Here is a 17,455-nt window from a genome sequence, read left to right as displayed (position 1 = left end):
TTGAGTTGATTCAGAGAATGAAATACATGCATGGATTGAGGTTTGTGTATGTGCGGGTTGGACGCTCTCCCTATCTTGCACGCGTAGCACGCGACCCTCCCTTCCTTCCTTCTGTCAAAATGCCACAAATTTATAATGAAGCAAAGACAGCTTCTTTTACAAGCTATCTTATGAAAGCTGGGAATCCACATGTACAAAAACCGAATTCAATCCCTGTATTTCATTCTCTGAATCAACTCCAAATGGATCAAATACCTTATTTTAAGACCTGAAACTCTGAAATTGTTGGAGAAAAAAGTAGGAGAAAACACTTCAAGGTACAGGCACAGGCAGGGGATTTCTCTAAAGGAATCCAGTTGCTCAACAAACAAAGCCCACAGTTGGCCAATGGGGGCACCCCATAAGAGTACAATGGTTTTGTACAGCAGCACAAACAGTTGGGTGAAAAGATGTGAGAATCAGAGAAAGTGTTAGGAAGTTATACATCTGACATTTAATGTCTAAAACCTAAAATGAACTCATGAAAGAGAACAAACAAAATCAACTCAATCAATAGATTGGCTAATGAGATGAACATCCAATTATCAAGGCAGGAATATCAACAGTCAATTAATATCAAAAAGGTGCTCAACTTTTTGCTAACCATCAGAGAACCCTGAATCAAAACTACACTGAGATTCCGTCTTAGCCTGGTCAGAACAGCAGACCTTCAGAAAACAAATAACAAATGCTGGCATGGATGTGGGCTGAAGGGAACCCTGATATGCTACTGGTGGCAAGGTACCTAATCAGCTACCAGGGACATCAGAAGATTTCTAAACTAACAGTAGACCTACACGACCCAGCCATTTCACCTTTTGGTATTTACCTAAAGGATTTCAAGTCTACACATCACAAGACATTTGTGCATCAATGCTTACAGCAGCACCAATGAGCTAAATTACTGAACCACAATGGAGGGATGGATACAGAAAATGAGGAATACACACAGCTGAATGCTTTTTTAAGTTGTAAAGAAGACTGAAGTGACATCTGTGGAAAAATTATGCAAGTCAAGGTAATCTTGTTAAGCTAGAAAAGTCAAAGAGAAAAAGACAAGTGTATGTTTTCTCTCATTCCTGGTTCTGAGGTTTTATATAGTATATTAAATCATGTGTGTATGAGAGACTTGAAAGTAGTAATAACGTTGTGTAAGGAGCAAAGGGGACTATGTGAGGGGGTGATAAAAGGGAAGGTAATGTAAATATACTAAAAATTACATAATGTAAGTGCCAAAAGTACCAAGTAGAAGTATCCTGAATTGGTAGGTAAAGTTTTTTACAGATGCCATAAAGTTATTAAATGAGAGTCCCAGCACCTGATAGCATACCTCCCAACAAGTTGCTGGCCAAAGGAGCTCTGGAGGTCCCCCAAACAATACAGGTTATTGTCACTACTGTAGGTTGCCCTCCAGAAGTGCACAATATGACTCTATTGCTGGAAACATCACAGAACACAGAGAAATCAAGAAGAAATCAAGAGAAATCAAGAATGCTTCCCTGCTGCTAGCTCTTACAATACTAAAGGGTGCTATTCAGGATGCTCCAGAAGAAGAGTCAACAACAATGATACTCAGCTGTGGACCCAACACAGTCTGTATACTACTGACCAGCCAGATAAGATGTTCCAAAGGGTACAATAGTGCCATGAGTGTTATAGGGAAAAAGACCAACTTCATGCTTTTAGGCCAGCTCTATTGGAGGAAATTGGTATCTGATATTGTAAATCTAACTAATAGCCATGGTTGGAGAGGAAGTAGACCCTATTTGAGAAACTACTTTAGTTGTTTTGGTAAATGACATGATTTGTCTATGAAATTGCCTTCTATATACTTATGTTTGTGGTACTCTCGGCTCTGGTCAGTGTTGTAGTTGGCTTGCGTTGCTGTGATGAACACTATGACCACAAGCAACTTAGGGGAAAGAGGGTTTATTTAGCGTACAGTTCCCATGTACACCATTGAAGGAAGTCAGGGCACGAACTCAAGCAGAAACCATAGAGGAGTACTGTATGTGTGTAGCAGCGTTAAGAATGCAAGAGCTTGAGGAAGAAATGGGGTGTATAGAACTGTCTTCTCAGCATGATATGGTCAGGACACTCAACTCTCAGCAGCTGTGATTATTCACTTAAGACCTCCAATAAGACTTGGCTCAGACACATTCCATCATGGAATGGGGAGGCTCATGAGGCCTCACCCCTCCGTAAGGAGTTACAGATAGTTGCTGGGTAACAAAGAGACACTTCATTCAGTGACAGAGTCACTGGTAAGCTATTCATACCCTGGTAAATAATCTCTCAACCACATTCCTGTAAGCAGTCCTAATTAAATTAATTGGTCCATAGGTAGGTAGGTAGGTAGGTAGGTTGGTAGGTAGGTAGGTAGATGATAAGTAGACGGATGATAGATGACAGAGGTAGAAGGGAGAGCAGCTGGGAAGAAGAAAGGAATCAGATGGAGTGAAGGGAAATAAAAGAGGATTATTAGGGATAAATGTGATCATAAAGAAAACCATTATCATGTATAATTAATATGTGCTAATAAAAAACTAGAAGAAAAACAGGGAAATTACTTTCAATGGGAAAGATGAGGGGCTTGCTCAGTTGTTCACTGAACTGTGTCTGACTTCCATCATTTCCTGCAGGGACAGAAGGGGGCTTCTGAGAAGAGGCATCAGCTCAGTAGCACCTGAGTAGCTTTTCCTTCAGGTGCCCCATAGACCGCATTAACAGCAGACTGCTTACATCAAGCTTGCCTTCCAGATGAACTCTGACAGACTACAAGGCAACTGAAATCCAAGAACAGATGGTGTATCAACATTTGTCATAATTAGTTCACAAAGTAGGGTTCTTTTAAGGGCCAATAAAGTATAATGTTATGTATAATGAGAAGTAAAGTTAAAAAGATAAATAAAAGAAAAAGAGGATGTACTGGGGACATCTTCCCCTTTACAACATGGACATTACAAGAGAACTATAAATTTGCTAAAGGTAATAACTTTTCCTCAAACTTAATATCATTCATGGCTTCATGCACACTCCAGACAGAAAGGTCTGATCTGGCCACTTCTTCACATTGCAGAGCTTTCTCTTTGTAAAAGAGATCCTTGCAGAACAGGAGTATGTGGCAGCTGGCCTCTTTTACCCAGACAGCTACTGTGGTGAGAGACAGAATGTGACTAGGAAATGTTCTTTGTTGTGACTACCAGGTGCTCCTAGGGCCATACAAGGCGTGGCCTTTATTGATTAGGCTTGAAATAGGCTGATCAAATTCTAGTAAAGGATAAAACTAAGGGCTGTGCATGGGCCTAGAAGTAGACTGGAAGAATGTTCCAGAGTTTAAGGCCATGCTGTTGTCATTCTTCTTAGCAGTACCCAATTAATCATGGCACCCTGTCTAGTTTAAGAAAAGTGCTGAGATATAAACACTGACAATTATTTTTCATGAGTAAAATTTAAGTTATAATATATGCCTGGAGAACTGCACATAAGTATGTAACCTAATGAATTTCCCTCAAGTGAACATAGCTATGTGATCAGTACCTGGTTATAAATAACGTAACAGTTTCCATCCAGCCAACCCTTCTTGTGTTCCTCCTACCATCTGCAATCCTCTTCCTGACAGTAACAATTCACTCTCTGGATTTCTACCAGTTCAGAATAGTATTGTCTGTTTTAGACTTCACACATTCTGGGTCTGATTCTCACTGTTTACTGCACCCTCTGTTGGCGTTCCACTGTTTAATGTGTGTGCAATGCATCTGCCCTGAGTGTGTAGCTGAGGTGTTCAGGACCCTTCACAGTTGTAGTTTACAGGTGACTGACCGTAAGAGGAACTGACAATGGTAACTTGTTTGTTCTTTCTTAGTTCTGCTTCAATAATGAAACCCACTTTCACATATCCTTTATAAATTATATAATTATAGTTACATATACACAGTACTTAACACATATTCATATTAATGATTATATTATTACTCGGGCACAAAATGTTTTCTACCACATCTGCAGCTGTAGGGAGAAAGAAAAAGCTCTTCTGTCTACGGAAGGTATCCTTCTTCTGTCTGTAGCCTCACAAACAGCCTAGCATTCCTTGGTATGTGAGAAATAAGAGCAGGAACCAGGCTGTATCCTCAAGGTGGCACACTCTATAACAAGAGAACTGAAAACATTGAAGGACATTAGGAGTTAAAGCAACTTATCAGGGGCAGAAGTGCAAAGTAGAAAAAGGATTTGCAGAATCTAATACCCAACTGCTGTACCTTCTGTGAAATAAAACAGAAGTGGGATATTTAAATCTTTGTGGCCTGTTAGGATCCACAGAGAACTGGCAACTTCTGCCTGGGGTGGTGTCACATTAGTGGCCTGTTGTATGTCCTGGCTCAGTGACACCTGGAATAGCACCAGCATGTGTGGGGATGTGCAACCTTATAACCCTGCCATGGAGACAAGAGACATCGGGTCAGTCTAAATGTGCTCAGCAAGACTGCAATGGAGTAAACAAGGAGGGATGCCAGAGCAAGGAAGGGGTCCATGTGAGTGACCACGGGGCTTGCGGGGGTGTGGTAGGGAGAGAAGGAGCTGGGGGATGTCTGGAGAGACAGGGAAAGAAGGGTTAGTGTGGAGGGAGCAGGTAAAAAAGGCAGAGTGGAGGAAGAAAGCATGACAACACAGAGGACATATGCCCATGTTTACCTGTTTACACACTGGTGGAAGGGATTCAAGAATAATAAGAAATATATCAGACATTTATCTAGGCTATATACTTTAGCCACTTGAAACTACACTAAGGCATAAATACATTTTCTTATCAATGCTTTCAGAAAATCAAATTTAGATGGCTAATCTTCAAGTATTTCAGCATTGACACACAGAGCTTTGATACTGTAAAGTGACTTTCTTCAAAGGTTTCCAGTATAGTTTACTGTTCGTCAGTTCAGAGACAGCAAGATGGTGCTGGGTACTAAGAGAAACAGATTGTGTGTCTGCTCCAGAGAAGTATAACTGCCATGTGGTTTAAGAAACCAGCGAACAGATGAATGTCATATCTTGTAAGGAACTGTGAACTTTTGTTTTTTATTCATTCGTTCATTCATTCATTCATTCATTCATTCATTCATGTACTTATAAATTTAAAATGTATTTATATAATATTCCCTTCCATTTCCTTCTGCCAATCTTTCTCATGAACCTCTCACTTTGCTTTTGCTCAAACTCATGGCCTGTGTGTGTGTGTGTGTGTGTAATTTATATGATTTCAGAGCTATTATTTATTTTTAAGTCAGTAAGTCAGGGTCTTTCTATGTAACTCAAGATAGCTTCAAATTCAGTCTTACAACAATTTTCCTCCCTCCATCTTTTAAATTCTGGTATTAAAGGCACACATCACCATGCCTGGCTTGGACTGTGAGCTTTTAAAGATGACAGATGACAGAAGAAGGTGGTATATGTATGATTGTCACAGACAGGAAGCAATGAGGTTTCTGAATGCCTTCTTTTCAAAGCAGACCCTGTTCTCCAACAAAATAAAACTTTCCTGCCAAGCTCTATTTGTCAAAAACTTACAGAGTTCTAAGCACAATGAGAATTTTTAAAGGTGTTTCTTATTAAATTCCTATATAACTTAATGAGACGGGATCAGTTGTCTGCATTATCAGTGACAAAGCAGATCCAGGAAGCCTACCTATCACTGTAGAGGTCCCTGCACACATAAGCTGGACAGCCAAGACTCAGCCAGGGCTCCACAGAGAGGCTGTTCCAGTCTACTAGGATCATCTAGAGAGCTCCTTCTGCTGAACCCATCTTCTCTTCACAAGGTGAAGTCATCTACATAGGGTGTGGGATGTCTCAGCTGTTTTAGCCTCACAAGCTGCCTTTCCTAGACTTATTGGTGCTCTAGTGGGGACCACTGTACCTTGTACTCCTTAGCCCTTGTGTTTCTGCAGAGGTGATATAGTGACTTCGAAGACTCTGGCCATTTTCCTGACTCCCCTGTCTCTCCCTCCTTTCCTAGAGACCCCTTCTGAAGAGACACTGGTTCTTCGGAGATACCTCATCTGGCTTACTAAGAAAAAAGGCTGGAGAATTTCTCCTATGGATATCCTGGGATTGATATATCACAGTCAAAGAGCTACTGGAGTCAGCACTTGGAGTGTGCTGGAACCAAAGGTTCTTTAGGGATTTAGGAAAGCATCCGCAGATTGAATAACTACTAGCATGGAGTTTTCAAGTATGAGTGAAATCTGAGGATTGGAGCCTTTGGCCCCTGTCCCTTGCCAAGGCCGAGAATCGGTGAGTCTATTTTTTGCTACAATGGCCATGACCAGCTGCTATGATTCACAATAACGTTTACTGTAAATAGTCCCCAGGACACTGTCAGGTAGTAAATACCCATGAAATCAAGAGAATCTTCCATGTGGATCATGACTGAGCTTCTCATATTTTGATTTTTGTTGCCTTTTTGATCAAGGCATTCACCCATGACATTTTCTCCTAAGAAGACTATGAATCTAGGCCTTTTGAGAATAATAGTCCAGATCAGGCCAAGCAGCTAATAGCACATCCCTAGCCAAGCATTAATCTGGGAGGAGCACTCCCTGAACCTTGATCTACATCTAGGCCTATTTTCAAGATTCCTATGGCACTTTGAAACATAAGCAAACACTATCAGTCTATACCAAAACAGAGCTAGTATGGTCTACTGGCTAAGTTAATAGTTTTGAAAGGTAAAACACATTCTACAGCAATACAGAGTAGTAAGCAAACATGCAATCTATTAATTTTCATTTTTTTCCTCCAGGACGCAGTGTACTGATCATGGTTTCAAAGCCATGTCTCTGAAATAATGTGTAGCTACATGCACAGAACTTCTTAATGAAGGTTAAAATATTGACATGATTCATGCTGGCCTATAATGTACTGACTACTGGCTTTACCTACTGGAAGAACAGGGTAGAATCTAGCCTATCAGTAGCAGTGTCTTCTGAGTTTTCCTCTCTGACTCCAGACCTTCATATGACATCTGAAGGTGACTTAAGGTATAGCTCAGGACCTCAGTTGTCCACCTGAGCAAATCTTTCTGAGGCCAATAAGGCATTTCCAGGTAGTTTCTTCTTATATTAGAGCTGGTCCTTTTCAGGTCTGGGATCTTAAAGTAAGAGAAGGTTTAAGAATTGGAAAGGAGGAATGAAGTCTAAATTCAGCAACCAATGTGAGTGAGGGAGTTAAACTGCACATGTAGCAGGTCTCTATGTGGAGAACCTAGAATTTAGAATAAGGTCAAAAGATTCTTTGTGAAAAGCATCTCATGGTTTATGCACAATAGGATCTCCTAAGACATCCTTTGTTTACAGAAGAGGACACTGATATCAAGAGGCTCTGACTTAGCCAAGGTCAACAGCCAAAGTAGGACAGAATAACTAGGTCTTCCAATCTGGGAGAAAACCAGAATGTACTCTTATGTCCCTCTAGGGCTATGTCCTAAAGCCTGAGACAAAATGTGGCCTTTCTTCAGGACTTTCAAGACTATGTTAAAGTAGGCTGGAATGCCCGTTAGTCTTACAATCAAAGTGTGTGTGTGTGTATGTGTGTATGTGTGTATGTGTGTGTGTATGTGTGTGTAGGTAGGGATAATTAGGGCCTTCAGAAGTATTCAGAGGGCTCAGTCTTCTTATCTGTTGGTTCCTTCCCCTTTGTTTTAATTAGCACAGGATGAAGTCATGACCATTTTATGCTATTAAGAAATTTCCGTTTTAATAAGACAACCGTAGCTGTGGCCTGTTCCTTATTCATGTGCAATACATCACTGAGCTATGTCATTCTAATGATTTTCTCAACTATTTCACTGCTGTGGAACTTTCTTCCTTTTATAAAATGTTAACATAAATCTGTAATTTGATTTAAAGTTATTGAAATCATCAAAATTAAAATAAAATGTTCTTTAGAAATGGCCTTATTGCCTTTCTTCTGTGACATTTAGCAGGAAACAGAGTTCAAGGGCATTCCTCATCCCCAGAAGAAATTAGGTGGGAACATAAGACAAGTTCCATCTAATAAGACCTACATGATCCATTTACCTGGCAGAGGAACTTAGAGAATCTGTCATTGATTGATGAGCTCTGAAGACATTTCAAGTCCAGATGGAGATACCCTAGGATAGCACCAGATCTGAGAAGGTCTGGTTCTCACTCTGTTATAAATCAATCCAGTAGATTCTGTGAGATTCACCAGCCCAACCCTTCTCAGTTCCAAAGTCCCACAAGTTTTAGTCTGACCACTTCTCACTGGCATTTTAGAAATTTTACAATTTAGCTGCAATGGATGACTAAATATGCTGGATTGACTACTAACTTGACCTAAATATGACCTGCCCACTGGATGGGCTTCCAAACCTGACCTAAATATGACCTCCACACTCTGATTAAATGAGGACTGTTTGGCAGTTTTTACATACCTGCTCTCCATGTAGCACTATGCCAGGCCCTGGTATCACATGTTGACTAGGAGACACAGAGTTTTCCTCTCAGTGCTCAGAATCATGCCTCTCTTGCTGTGGGTACTTTGACCCATTAACCAAATCCCACCTATCTCTATTTTTTTCTTAACTAGTGTACAAAGTAATGGGGGTTTTATGGGGTTTTCATTTACAGTTTTCTGTTTATCCTTGTTCCAGAGCAATAGACATGGTTCATTCCACATGGGAACACACTCTGAACATGGAGCTGCTCCTGGGGTTGGCATTCTACCAGTCTTCATGCTGGAGTCATAGTATAGTAAGCTGTAGTCTCTGCCTTAACCAAGGAGCTACCAAGGCCTTCAGCATGTCTTGGCTACTTGTCATGCCCAGGTGTTGGTTCAGTGACTCTGAAGAGGCCGGAGGCCCCGGAACACCTCCTAACCCCAACTTTCTCTCTCTGCACCATATGGGGTCTAGTGTGGCATACTTCTACTGACATCTCCAGTTGGGACCTGTCTTGGGTTCCTGGTAGCATGTCCACGTATACTTGCCTTAGCCTTCACTGATCTCCATCTAGGCTGGGCTTTACAGGCCAAGTAGTATTAATGCTATGGTGTAGGTTCTTTTATAACAAAAAATAGCCCTCCTGCTCTACACTCCCATTTCTTTTTGGATAGATAATGTGGGCACACTCTGTATCCTGCACACGGTAGGTAATGATAAACCAACCTGCCTTCATCTTGGGCTTGGAAACCATCTTATGGTAAAGATAAACTAGGTTCATTCCTGCTAATGATTAAATTTGTTTCTCAAGGATTGGGCTATGTGCCACCTGTAACCCTAACTACAAATGCTTCTGTACTTCCTGTTCCAGGAATGGCACCCATGTCTTTGCTGCAAAAGGTTATTATGATCACCTGTTGTTATGATTACCTTGCAATGACTACTTTGTTATAATGACCTTGTAATCGTGTCTTTATTCCAGGATGTTGTTAACTATAAACTTGTTATCCTTAGGTTCTGCTTCTGTGACCCTGTCTATCTGACTGTTAAATCCCTCATTTGGAACCCTACTACTCTTGAACTATGAAACCCTTATCTTATTCATGTCCAGTGCTGATCCCTTGAACCCATGTACATGAATCAAAAAGCTTGCTTTAATTACTCACTTTAATTAATTTGGCCATGATCTGGATCAGTGATCTTTCTCATTGAGTATGTGGGCTTATAAGTAACTCTCACAGTCAGTTTCACTCTGCCCAATCAGTGACATCCATCCATCGGTGCCTTTCTCCCTCTGTTAGAGCCTTGCCATTTAAAAGTATACATCTGAGTAGCACTGGGGACAGCTAAGGGGTCTGGGTCACACCCTCTGGTGGTAGCCTATATGAAAGACATAGAAGAAGGAAGACCCTGCTGAGAACTCTAGCTAGCACAGACCCAGAAGACAGCCGATCTCTGCTCTGAGTTATAACCCAGGATATATAAGACAGGGCAGGGGAGAGGTCACAGAGAAGAGCAGCTACCAGCTGGGAAAGAACATGTTCATCTTGAAATCCCATTCACACATGCTGAGTGGAACACCCTCAGCCAGGCCCAGGGCTCCTAGAGTGAGCATGAACCCTTTGACCTCCCATGGGCCTACCCATAGGCTTGCTGTGTGCACAACCTAAAGTGTTATATGGACTGACTTGTAAAACGAGAGCCCCATTGATGACTGTTCCATCCAGCAGAGTACCTACATGGTTGCTAAGCAGTTAAAATGTGGCCAGTACAACTGAGAAATGGAATTTAAGTTATCTTTTTAAACCTTATTCCTTTTTTTGTCACTTATTTTGAGGCATGATTTGTATAGTTCATTCTGGCTTCAAAATTGGTAGGTATCTTAGGATGAAGACGATTTTGAACTCTGATCCTCCTGCTTTTACCTCCAAAGTGCTGAGTTATAGGCCTGCACCACCACACCAGGCTTTGCTTTAAAATTAAATGCTTACACGTGGCTGCCTGGTGGCTACTTTATCAGACAGTAGAACTCCACACTGAGTCTGAAGTACTGTGTTTCTAATGAAAGAGTTCTGAGCACCAAGTACACTTTAGTATTTCTGATTTTTTACAATTCATTTAAACAGCCTTTCAACTCATTCTGTTGTCTTCAAATCTTTCTGTAGTATCCAAAATATCAATACCCCACTTCAACGTACAGAACAAGTACATAAGAGACATGCTCTTTAACATTTTATTTTGCTCATATAACACATTATTACTAAAGAGCCCATAATAAGTTCCTCATTCTAGTATCAGTTATTGGAGCGTGTTAGTGACATGCAGGTTCCCAGTCTTTTGCTTCAGTCCTGCGTGAATACAAACCACACAAGGGAGAACTGTTTACTACTTTAGTCAAAGTCCTCAATTTGACATCTGGTATAGAACATGCTCAACGTCAAGGACAAAAAGTACTTCCTGAAGAGGATGAAGAACCATAGGTCTTACAAATAACACCATAGATAATCAGACTTTTGTGTGTGTGCCATGATATATGTGGGGAAATTCCAAAGATGGGCTTTTTAAATAGAAAGGTATGTGGGTTTTACATATGGTCAGATTGTTTTTCACAGACATTGAACTAATTTATACTCTCTTAAGCAATATTGAAGAGGAGACGATCAATGTTTCTGTTGGATTCAGGTCTAAAAGATTCTACAGAAAGTTCAGCCAATCCTTTCTTGTGTCCACATTAACACAGCTGAGAAATCTTTGCCAGATCCTTTGATTCCTTAACAAGGACAGACACTATACTGAGAGTGACTAGGTGTGAACTTGCACATCTTCATGCACCAGGCACCTTTCTGATTCATCTCTCTTAGCAGAATCATGTCAAAATAAATTTTCCCAGTAGCCAAAATCATAAGAATCACTTAAAAATCGCCTTAGTATGAAGTAGAATCCATTTTTATATCACCGTAAGCTTCCAAATTTCAAGAAGAGGTGAAATTAGTCAAACAATACGTTGACTGGGAAATGGAGTATCTTATAGTTTGCTATAGCATTGATCTCAACAGGTCATGCTTTTGAAGCTTCTTAGCTCCCTTTGAATTTAGGTAAAGTCTGTAACTTGAACTAGTATATACACTGAAGGGAATGCTGGCATGCAGCTGTTCACACATTCCAGGGCTTGGTCTCAGCTCAGTTCTTAAGAAGCCAGGATGCAAATGCAGACACATGAGTGGCCAGACCTCTCATGGCCTAGAACAGATAAAACACTCAGGCTTGGTGTTCCAGGATAAAACCTATCCAGGCTCCATAACCCATGGGATTAGAAGGTAAGAAATGAGGAGATGAACGACATTAGTCAAGTAGACTGAAGGTTTTTTTGCTTTCAATCTATAATTCATGATTAGATATAAATTACCATCCTACCATACCTTCACGCCAACAAATTCAAATCCTTTTAGCAGTCCTAGTGAGTAACTCTGTCCTTGCAAGTCCTTCTGTTCTACCTTTACTATCCTAGGTTTTAAAGTAAATAGTTGAAATAAGTAGTCATCACTTGAAACATGACATTTATTTCTTGATGTTACATAGAAGTCTGAGAGCTCCCAGTTAAAATTCATCAGGGTGAAAATGTTAGTCTGTGATTACAGAATCAGAACTATTCATTACAGCTATTCAGAAAATCTGCTTTATGAGTTTAATGACATAAGCATATTGTGTTGAATTATTATGGTACTGCATCAATTGGATTCATAAATTTAATATACTCAGTTGGGTTCACACATTCTAATAAAATCCAGCAAGCTTTAAAAATTTTATAAGGGATATGTGTTTAAAGTCCATGTGATATTGAGTTTTTACAGGTTGACAGTCCTGCTCAGGGCAATAAACAGCTCCAGTGATTATGATGACCCCACCTAACAGGAGCAGGCAATGGTGAAACCTCCAAAATGGACAAGCTACATTAGGGAGGTCAGGACCTGCCTGGATGGAGCAGCCGATGGAGTCTTTCTTTGGAGCACAAGTCAAAACCATCACATATTTTCTGTTCATGGGAAGAGGTGGGTGCTTACCTCCCAGCCTGTAGCAGGAAACTTGGTACCTTATAGGATGTGTCACCAAGTTCTGATGGGCTCTATTCTCTACCGCATATGGTGGCTAACAGGTAAAAGCAGGGGGAGCTGCTGTGAGAGACCCCCAGAACCCTCTGTGGGTCTTTTCCTTTGGCTCTAAGTGAGGGATTGGCCAGTGGCTTAGCATAGATACACTCAAGTAGCTTCTGCAGCACCAGGGAGAAAGCAGAAAGCCCTGGAAACACTGATATATGTGGATTCTCCTCCAGTCCTGTGGGCATGTCCATAGGCACTCAGGTCTTTACAACCACCACATGGAAGCAGGGGAACTTTTCAAGAACTGGGGGGTTGGGGTAGGACTGGAGTAAAGTACCTCACTGCTATGCACCCCAGTTTTCTCATCTGAAAAGTTGCTGTCTGTAAAGTGCCTGGGACAGAATTCAGTTCACAACATTTCCATACTAAAGAGTCAATATTGTCTATACTATACTGTCCTCGAGGAGCTAGAAGACAAATATGCTAATTCTCTCCCTTTTAGATATTTAAGACATGAGCTTAAGACATGGGAAAAAATAAGTGTTTTCTCTTGCAAAGAAAAGCAGGAGACAGCATGCATGGGAATGTATTTCCCATATTGCCTCTTGTCAGGCATTGGCAGACCTTCATTTCAAAAACTTGCTCTCAAGCCATAAAGAAAAAACATTTCAAAATGGGGAATGATGATTAAATATGAGCTGAAAACCAATGCACACCAGGTAAGAGCTTAATTCGGTCACATTTCACATTCTGATATTTTAACAAATGCATTTGGGGGAAAGGCAATTATTATCATTATTATTTTGTTTCCAAGATTAGGTTCTTCCTAGCACTATAGAAACTCATAGAGATTTGTAACAATTCGAGATATAATGGCTGCTCCAAATGAGTATACTGACTGCTAGAATTTCTAGTGAATATCTTGCTGTGTGGTATCTCTTCCCTACAATGTACTTAAGCAAAAATCCAAATAATTGGGGAATAAACAACTAAAGGATTAGGAATCCATTGCACATGACTTAGTAGAAGCCCAAAGCCTCCCTTTTGGTGGAATTTGGGATAGAAGTAGCCCTGAATAGGAGCACTGAAGAGCCCTCTCCTCCAGCTGTGGTTGTGGCTAAACAGAACATGCCATTCTCCTCTGATTTTAGCCTACAATAGTTTCTATGTGTAGTTTGGCTAAAATTTCATGTCTATGGCTGTCTCAACACCAAGTTCCTAAACTCAGGGCAAGAGGCAAGCTTCTCAGGCTCTGGGCAGGAAGACCTGCTGCTCCTTGTTTTGTTCCCTGGACAAGGGGTTCTCAAAAATTTCCATGGGACTATTTGCCTTGCAGATTACTCTTCTGTCTTGGTCCTTATTTCAGTGTTCTCCACAGTCCTATGTCCCTGGGGGAAGCTATGGTCAAATGCCAGGTACAAGGACCATAGCACTCAGAGGTAGGCCTATGACTCCACCCAGCAGAGAGGATTAACCAGGGATTTGGACAATGGTTGAGGCATAACTGTCAGGGGGACAAGAGGCTGAAAGAATACCAGACCAAAATTTCTCAAACACAACATCTCTAACTGAAAAGGATGGGATTAGGTGTGTGTTTTATACAAAGAAAAATGCCGATAAAATGTCCTTTTCTATATAGTTATCTGTAGATGAACACATTTGCCAAGTGTATGTCTGTACATGCAGTATACATGTTGTATGTTCACGAAAGGCACTGAAGGCTAAGTGACTGGTACACTGGGTAGCTGAGTGTCATTCTTCCTGTCATCCCATCCTTCAGCACCACTTGCAATCTTGTGCTAAAATGTAGAGAACAGTATAATTCAGGAGAGAGAGGAGACAGGAAATGGGATAATGATGTTTCCAGTCACAGGAAGCATGTTAGCTGGAGGCTCCTAGAAAGAGCCATGGGGCCTTTCACCAGCAAACTAGGGCTAAGTTGAGACCCACTTTCAAAAATATATATATTTATTTTATTTTTATTTACATGTGTTTGTCTGTTTGAGCACATTTGTGTGAGTGCTCTCAGAGGTCAATGAGGGTGTCAAATCACCTGCAGTTAGAGGTTCAGGTGGTTATGAGCCAGTCCATGTGGATGCTGGGAACTAAACACTGTTCACATTCTTAACAACTACTGAGCTATTCCTCTAGCTCTGTGCTCACTTTCAAATTTTATTTTTGCCTCAAGGAAGCTTCCATTCAGGCAAGAGACGTTAGTGTATGTATGTAAGCTGTTCCTTGAAATGTCCAGATTCTTTCAGGAGCTGCACATAAATACAGTGTGGGGAACTGAAGACAAGTGCTATGGCCAATGGGTAAGGAAGGGAGAAGAGATACAGAGAAGCATAGACCCAGACTCTGGAGACATTTCCAGAAGCAGCAGTCATCTTCCTGCTCACAGTGTTTAATCAGAGTTCTGCAGCACAAGCCCTGGTGTCCACAGGGGTTGCTTTCTTAGCTGCCCACAAAACCTATTGAGAAAATGAGGGTGTTTTTCAATTTCTACCATGTTCAACATTGATTAACAAGTGCTTTCTTGATTCCAACATCAGTTTCTTAATTTTATAAATAATATGAAACAGGTTATCTCAATTTTAAAAAGAGATTACATAAAGTCTTTAAAAAAAAGTTTGGGTTATCTAGAGTGAAAATTATATATGTAAATATAAACGCATTACAGAGAACCGCTGGAAACAGAAATAAATCCATTTGAACGTGGGTGGAGCTTTACACAGGTAAGAGTGGGTAAAGAGCTGTATAGAATTGGGACAATCTACGATTTTATCCATTTGCTTCTCCCTCAGTATTATCTCAAAGGGCTGCGGCTATGCTCTCATTCATTAACATTAGGAAGCCTAAGTGACACACATAGAGCCAGAAAGGATTGTCAGGGGAGATGAGGCAGCTGAATTCTAAAATAAAGAGGCAGCACAAACAGGCTACAAAGGACAGGATATAGCTTAGCAGCAGAGGCCATGGTTGACACCCTTTTTCAAAGGACAGCACTTGTTTATTTGGGAAACAAATCTAAATAAATGGAGTTAAGGGAATGGTGGCATCTGCACGAAAGCCTAATGCAAATTGGACAGGATTCCATAAAAGAGGAAGGATGGCTCCCAAATGTTGATATAAATAGTAAGCAGAGGGCTTGACAGCGACGGCACAGAGGCTGCGGCTTAAAATATAGAAATGCATGAAAATCCCAAATGTGTCTTTTGAGCTGTTGCAACAAAGGAGATGTATGAGGAGGAACTGTGCTGACATCAGTGGAAATAAACAAGACCAACTATTTCAGGAAGCGTGAAGTTAGGCCTTGGGGTTTATAACGGTGCTAGCAGATGAAAGCTAACAAGTGGCATGTGATGCCATGCAATAAAAAAATGAGGAGTGTACCCAGCATGGCTTCTGCAAGGATCTACAGCAGTGGTTCTCAACCTTCCTACTGCTGTGACTCTTTAATACAGTTCCTCAGGTGGTGACCCTCAACTACAAAATTGTTTTTGTTGCCACTTCATAACTGTAACTTTGCTGTGGTTATGAATTCTAATGTAAACTTTTGATATACAGTCCCAATGGGGTCAAGACTCACAGGCTGAGAACCACTGGTCTACAGAGATAGACTGGTTTGGGGTAGGTGTGAGGAGATAATGAACAGAGACAGACTGGTAAGACAGACAGAGATGGTAAACAGAGTAGATGGGGAAGTGAAGACTAGACCATAAGGCTCAGCATTGACAAAACAGAATATTCCAGGAAAGAGCCAGAGACAGCTGTAACAGGTGGACCAGCAGAAAAGTCTCAGAAATGAAGGAAACAGGAGAGATGGACAGAGCTCCCAGTCTAGTAGAATGGGTGTACGGGTAGGGCTGCTGACCACAGGAAAATCCTCACCCATTAGTACACTTTGTCCTACAAGGCTATTCCTTAATCTTCTAGACCAAGAGACAAGGAATATGCCACACAGGAAAATCAAGACTCCAAATGATCTGAACTTGATAGTAGCAGAAACAAAGTAAGAAAATGATGGAGTCACCCTTTGGAAATCTGCACAACAACCATTTCCAAAAGAACATTCTGAATCCAGGGAGTGTCTCAGAGACACGTGCAGACATGTTGCTAGCAATTTGCCTTTTACACGTCCTTTCTGAAGAAGCTTCTAGGGGTGTGCTCCATTAGAACCCAGCAGAAAATCAAAGAAAGAGATGTACTACAAATTACTCAAGAAAGAACAGGAGACGGAGAGTGTTGTTCACCAGACAGAGCTCTTCTAGGGAGCTATGTGCACCAGATACACAGAGATCTAAGGGTATGAGAGTCACACAGCTGAGATCTGAAGTGGGTTTGGTGAAGGTTATGCAATAACTAAACAGCTAAGGAAACTGCTGAGTGGAGTTCCCTGTAGTCCTGACACAAGATACAGGGGAAACCGAGCGAGGCAATGGACCAATGAATGGTGAGCACAGTGGTTCACTTGCCATTTCTTTTCTAGTGCTGTCACTTTGTCTTAAGCATGAGACTTCCTTTTTAATTTTTTTAAAATTTGCTTTGCTTTGTGTGTGTGTTTCTGTGTCTATGTACATGTATGATTATGGGCACATGTGTGCATACATGTAATGTAATGTCAAAGGGCAACTTTGCAGTTCTCTCCTTCTACCCTGGATCTAGTGCCTTTGTCAGCTGAGCCACCTTGCTGGAGCAGTGCAGGAATCTGTGATGGAGACTTTCTGAATCAAATTGAGCTTTCTTATCTTCAAAGAATAAACAAATACATTAAAGGATTTAAAATTGTAACCACCAGCCTATGTGCTGGCTCAGTGGGTACAGGTGCTAAGCACCAAGTCTGACAACCAGAGTTTGTTGCCAG

The 17,455-nt window shown here is 41.0% G+C and overlaps 1 protein-coding gene across 1 annotated transcript in view; it reads right to left on the bottom strand.

Annotated features, from left to right (window-relative positions):
- Positions 1-17,455, bottom strand: part of Kif16b (kinesin family member 16B) — a 276,501-nt gene that overhangs the window by 2,460 nt on the left and 256,586 nt on the right. The gene's annotated exons all lie outside the window — the stretch shown is intronic.

The sequence above is a fragment of the Grammomys surdaster genome, unplaced genomic scaffold (genome assembly GCF_004785775.1).
Source record: "Grammomys surdaster isolate TR1022 unplaced genomic scaffold, NIH_TR_1.0 129, whole genome shotgun sequence".
Classification (NCBI taxonomy): Eukaryota; Metazoa; Chordata; class Mammalia; order Rodentia; family Muridae; genus Grammomys; species Grammomys surdaster.
The sequence above is the reverse complement of the archived record's forward strand: the minus strand, read 5'-3'. Positions and strand labels throughout refer to the sequence as shown.